The 6,353-nt window shown below is 47.9% G+C and overlaps 1 protein-coding gene and 1 long non-coding RNA gene across 6 annotated transcripts in view; both read left to right on the top strand.

Moving 5' to 3' along the window:
- Window positions 1-6,353, top strand: part of CDH10 (cadherin 10) — a 261,240-nt gene that overhangs the window by 113,827 nt on the left and 141,060 nt on the right. The gene's annotated exons all lie outside the window — the stretch shown is intronic.
- Window positions 4,269-6,353, top strand: part of LOC109300711 — a 4,267-nt gene continuing 2,182 nt past the window's right edge. The window contains exons 1-2 of the long non-coding RNA XR_002098308.1: window positions 4,269-4,279; window positions 5,526-5,532. This is a non-coding gene — a long non-coding RNA (uncharacterized LOC109300711). The remainder of the gene's footprint in view (window positions 4,280-5,525; window positions 5,533-6,353) is intronic.

Raw genomic sequence — 6,353 nt, 5'->3', positions numbered from 1 at the left:
GAGGTGGTGCAGGCTCCTACCCTGGGGGTTTTTAAGAAGAGGTTAGATGAACAACTTGCTGGGGTTGTTTGACCCTAGTACTCTTTCCTGCCATGGCAGGGGGTCGGACTAGATGATCTTCTCAGGTCCCTTCTGACCCTAGAAACTATGAAACTATGAAACAGCAAAAAAAAATGGAGCAGGGCACAGGACCATGGCCTGAGGCAACCAGAGACTTGGTCCTCCACAGAGACATCTGTGGAGACATAATTCCTCCCTGTCTCATCCAGCCCGGCCACTTCTGTGCATGCAGGACCTGGGATGGTGTGGCCGGCAGTCCCTGCAAGTGGCGCACAGTCCTTGGTGACAGCCTGGAGCTGCCTGAAAGCACACAGTTCTGCTTCATGCTGCACCATGCTGCACCATGCCAAGCTGCAGCAGTGCACTGTGGCAGAGGCCAGACAGATACGTGGCAGCTGGGGCCAAGCCATGCTGCCCCCCCCATCATGCAGAAGGGCTGTGCTACAAGGCCAAGAGGATGGCTGCTATTGCTGCTAAGCTGTAGGGAAGTTTGGAGCTGGGTGGGGAGGGTGCAGGGGGGCTGCAGCCAAGCAGGGGGCAGGCAAGCAGGCCACAGCCGGCCATGGGCCAGCATGTTGGCAGACCCACCCCTCCCGAGTTGCCCCCCTATGGTCTCCTGCACCCTCAGTAGTCCCCATCTGCTCCTCCAGCTCCCCCCATCCCCTACTTACCTGGCATGAAGCCAGGTCCCAGTTGGTATGACCCCTGTGGGGGACATGTGGCAGCTGTGGGGGGGAAATCCATGAGGTGTGCAGGGGGCCTGTGCCCTGCGGGGGACAGGGGACCCACCCCTTCTGAGCAGCCCCCCCTTTTAGCCCCCTCCACAGCCACACTCCTCCCACAATCCACCCACAAACCCCACAACCCCAAGCCACCCCAAAAACCTCTCACCCACATTCCTGGCCCTGTGGGGCAGGAGTGAGGGGAATGGGGTGGCGGGGAAAGTTCTGGGTTGAGAGTGAGGGGCAAAGGCAGGGACAGGACAGTGGCATATCAGTGCTGTTCAGCTCTGTACATCCTGGTGAGTGAAGGGGGTAGTGGTAGCTCTGATTTTTATATGACAGAGAAGCCCAAAGTCAATGCCAAACTGTATAGATAAGTAGAATTTATTTTATTATGATGATGGAGGCACTGGTAGGCTTCCAAGTTGCTTTACAATTTTAAATATATCAATAAAACATTGCCTAACTGATCTCTTTCTCTCTCTATATAGATCTATCTATCTACCTATAGAGAGAGTGGTCTTTTGTTTTAATTGGGGAGGAACATGGATTTTGGGGTATTTTAAACAGTGAATATGGGATTTTTTTTTTCCAGAGATTTTGCAGGTTTTAAATAAGGAACACTGGAATTCCTGCTAGGGAGACCAGTGGCAAGAACCAGGCAGAGGATCCTGGTCAGGGCAAGCACCTGGAACCCAGCTAGAGGTGGCTGACCTCCTAGCCACTTGGGGCCAGGAGGACATGCTTTGACAGTTCAAAGCAGGCCACTAAATGGGAACATCTTCCAGGTGATAGCTGCCCAGATGGCCGGGCAAGGGCACACGTGACAGTAGTGCCTAATAAAGCCAACTATGCAGCCACAGCCTGCTGGCAGTTGGCCCAGAGGGGCAGGTGCCTCTACTGCCCATGCAGTCCCCATCTGGGTCTGGCAGGCACGCAGCCTTGGGGCCACATACTGTTGCAGGTGGCAGCAGCCCCCACTGCCGGACTGCTGCAGTGGGTAGAGGGTGCAGATAATTCTCAGGGATGCTTCAGAAGTGCAGCTGACACAAGGGCTAGTGTTTCCAGATACCAGTTGGCCAGTCCCCAGAAGTTCCTGAGAGTAAGTAGCCCTGAGCTACTTGCCAGGGCAGCTTTTTTATTGATGGGGCCAGCACAGGTGCTAGCCCCTGGCTCTAGCTCCCCCTGGATGCAGATCCGGGAGGAGGCAGGCAGGGTTATTTTGCCCCAGGTGGCACAATTTGCTGCACACCAAAGTGCATATCTGAGCACATGTGTGGCAGCAAAAAGCCCTGGCTCAAAGTTGTACTGCTTCTATTTGAGCTGCTTTAAGTGCACATGCTTGCATGTATGGACATGCCCATGTAGTGCAATATAACATGCTTGATTATGTATGTTTTGTTAATTCCTACAGACCTATGTGAAAAAAAAAACAACTAAGTAATTTGGGGGTTTTTTCCAAGATTTTTTTTTTAAATATTGAAAATTTGACAATGCCAAGTCAGACTTAGCACATTTAATTGACTTGGGTTCTAAGATGAGATATGAAAATTATGGCAATAACCCTGGTTTTGATCGGTGAGGTCCATCCCCTGTGATTGTACTGATTATCACTGAGGTCTTTTTTGCACAGGCAGAGGAGTCCAAGCTAGAAGACCTTAGTGCAAGCCTTAGTTTGGATTTAGGCTTTTGGGGTGCATCTACACAAGCAATTAATTAAGGCAAAGCAGTAAACCCCAGAGCTATTTGAGCCAGAGTACACTGGTACTGGGCACAATGTCTACATGTGTGCCTCAGATAGCAGCACTCTGAGCTGGAGTGGAGCTGGCCCAAGCTAGCAGCAGGCTCATGATGTTAGTCCCAGGCTCCAGATGGCAGAAGAGGGTGACAGAGGGGCTAGCTGGGGCACTAGGGTGCCAAACATGTGGAGCCATGTGGCCAGGCAGCAGCCAGGAGTCTGGTCCCTGCCTGGTCATTGTCTACATGTGCATTTCAGTGTAGCTTATTATTCTACTGTAAGTACTGTCTCTGACAGTACTATCTTATGGCAGAGTTAATTAGTTTTTTGCACCCTAATACTAGCACATAAATAGATGGTGATGCCTTACTACAGAGCTAATTAGTAGATACACCTTCAGGATGCATCAATACAACATGCTAGAAGCACAGTAGACTAATTATACTGCACATTAGCGCATAACAGCAAACGTTGTGCTAATGCGATAATGCACAGTAGAATTAGTCTGCTGTGCATTAGTGTCAAGGAAAAGATGTGTGCTGGTGCTACTGTGCAATACCACCCATTATGGCACATTAATTTAATACCTATTCTTACAGGTACTAAACTTAATGCACTGTAATTACAACACATTAATGCATGTGTATACATGCCTTCAGAGTTCCATTTTAAGCTTGGGTTTCCAGGTACAGGCAAACCTTGCTTAGCACTCTTAATTAATTCCTGAAAAAATGAGTGTTAAGCAAAACCAAATTTCACTTTCACTTTTTAAAACCACCAAAATCACCAGAATCAGGCTGTCAGGATTGGTGCCAGTTCCAGTGCCAGCAGTACAATGCCCGCGAGCATTATAACAAAACTCACTTAGCACGAAGTGAAATTGGGTATCCATGTAAAATGAGTGTTATAGCAAAACAGGTTTTGTCTGTACTCCAAATCATGAAGCAAATCTCATTGGAAGCCACCTATCATCAATTGGTGTTAAGTCAAAATTGTATCCTCATGGAAAAAAATAATAAAATAGAATAGGTGATACCATTATGATTTCTTAGATTGTAAGGATGGAAGGGATCTCGAAAGATCATCGGGTCCAGCCCTTGCACCAGGCAAGAAAGATAACTGGGGGTCAGGTGACCCCAGCAAGGTGACTGTCTAGTCTCCTCTTGAAGATTTCTAGGGTAGATGATTGCACCACCTCTGGAGGGAGCCTATTCCGAAGCCTGGACACTGCCTGTGAAAGTTTTTCCTAATGTTGAGCCTGAATCAATCTTCTAGGAGTTTGTGGCCATTACTCCTGGTCTTCCCCTCGAGTACCCTGGTGAACAGTTGCTTACAGAGCCCTTGATGTATTCCACTAGTGTAGCAGTAAGCTGCTACCAGGTCCCCTCTCAACTTCCTTTTCCTCAAGCTGAAGAGTCCCAGATCCCTCAGATCCCCTTTCCTCATATGACTTGCCTTTTAAGACTCTGATCATATGGGTGGCTCTTCTTTGGACTCTCTCAAGCTTGTCCACATCCTTGTTAAAGTGTAGTGCCCAGAACTGGATGCAGTACTCCAGCTGTGGTCTCACCAGTGCTGAGTAGAGCAGAAGAATCACCTCCTTGGTTTTGCTGGAGATGTATCAATTGATGCATGCCAGAGTATTATTTGCCCTACTGGCTACAGCATTGCACTGCCAGCTCATATTCATACTGTGGTCTGTTATTACCCTGAGGTCCCTTTCATTCACGGTGCTAGTCAGTTTGATGCCACCAAGCCTGTAGGTGTGTTGGGGGTTGCTTGTCCTGACGTGAAGCACATCACATTTTTCAACATTAAATTTATCAGGTTCCAATCCACCCAACTTGCTAGCCTGTCTAGGTCCACCTGTATCTGTAGGTTTTCTTCAAGCATGACCACACTTCCCTATAACTTGGTGTCATCCTCAAACTTGGCCAGTGAGCTCTTCACCCCCACATCCAAATCATTAATAAAGATGTTGAAAAGTACTGGACTGAGTACTGACCCCTGTGGGACACTGCTACCCACTGCTCACCAGGATGACACATATCCTTTCACTACGACTCTCTGGGTTCTATCGTGAAGCCAGTTTCTCACCCACCTGACTGTCTTGAAATTAAACCTACAATCCTCCAATTTTCTCGTGAGGCCATTATGGGATACTAGATCAAAGGCCTTTTGAAGTCAAAGTATACAATGTCAACCTGCTCTCTCATGTCTAGATGGCAAGTTACCTGGTCATAGAAGAAGATTAGGTTGGTAAGGCAAGACCTGTCCGCAATGAAACCATGCTGGCTGTCATTCACAATCTTACCTTCTGCAAGCTTATTACAGATAGACTCCTTGATGAAATTTTCTGGGTTTTCTCTAGGATGGAAGTTAGGCCGATTGGCCTATAGTTACCTGGATCCTCCCTCCTGCCCTTCATGTGGATGGGCACAACATTGGCCCTCGTCCAGTCCTCAGGGACTTCTCCAGAGTGCCATGAGTTGTGGAAGAGATTCACCAGGGGTTCTGCAATGACTTTGATCAGCTTCTTCAGTACTGTCAGACGAAGATCATCTGGTCCCATTTACTTATATATGTCTAATTTTTTTAATTGGTCATACACCAATTCTATGGTGTAGGGAGGCAATTATTCATACCATGCTCATACTCTACTCCACCTGGTGTGGTTTTTCCCTTGGTCCATTGAAAGACCAAGGCAAAGAGGTCATTCAGGACTTTAGCTTTCTCCTGGGTATCGGTAACCAGCTCTCCTGGGTTCTTGAGCAATGGCCCCACAGTCCCATTGGTTTTCCTCCTGTTCCCTATGTACCTAAAGAAGGACTTTTTGTCCTTGATTCCTGTTGCTAATCTAAGTTCAGTCACTGCTTTAGCCTGTCTTATCTGTTCCCTGCTAATGTGGGCTGTCATGGAATAGTTCTCCTTGGGGCTCGCCCTGAGCTTCAATTGTTTATAAGCCTCTTTCTTTTTTCTTAAGAGGAACGTGATTCCCTGTTTAGCCCTTATGTTACCTTTTTTCCCACATGGGAATGGGCTTCTTTTGTGCTTTAAGGATTGTGTCCTTAAGGAACAACCACGTTTCATGCACATCTCTTGCTTCCAGTTCCTGGTCCTGCAGCATTTGTGACCTACTAATGACCTAAGCTTGTTGAAATTTGCACTTTTGAAGTCCAAAACTTCAGTCCTGCTATTGGATTTGTCTCCCTTACATCAGACAGTGAACATGATGGTTCCATGGTCGCTGTTGCCCAGACTTCCCTCTATATTTAAATTGATCATGAGGTCATCTCCTTTGGCTAGGACCAAAGGGAGGTAATCCCAACATGGATCAAATGGGGCAAGAGGGCGCAAAAGCCCCCATGGCTCATGAAAAGCATACAGGAACGTCTCCTAGCTAAAAGGGAGGCATACACCCAATGGAAGGGAGGGGCCATCACCAGGGAGGACTATACCTTGGTTGCTTGGGGCTGCAGGGGGGCAATCAGGAAGGCCAAGGCGGAGATGGAACTGGGACTAGCTACCCAGATCAAGGACAACAAGACGTAGTCTTTCTGGATTTTAGGAAAGCCTTCGACACTGTCTCTCACCCCATTCTCATTAAAAAATTAGGGGACTGTGGTGTCGACACGTACACAGTCAAATGGGTCACTAACTGTCTGGAGGGCTGTACCCAGAGAGTGGTGGTGGATGGGTCATTTTTGAGGGATGTGGGCAGTGGGGTCCCCCAGTGCTCGGTCTTTGGACCGCACTGTTCAACATCTTCATCAGCGACTTGAATGAGGGAGTAAAAAGCACCCTGTTCAAATTCACAGATGACATTAAGATGT

Source organism: Gavialis gangeticus, unplaced genomic scaffold (assembly GCF_001723915.1).
Source record: "Gavialis gangeticus isolate Ggan-Ray unplaced genomic scaffold, GavGan_comp1, whole genome shotgun sequence".
NCBI classification, from domain to species: domain Eukaryota; kingdom Metazoa; phylum Chordata; order Crocodylia; family Gavialidae; genus Gavialis; species Gavialis gangeticus.
The sequence above is the reverse complement of the archived record's forward strand: the minus strand, read 5'-3'. Positions and strand labels throughout refer to the sequence as shown.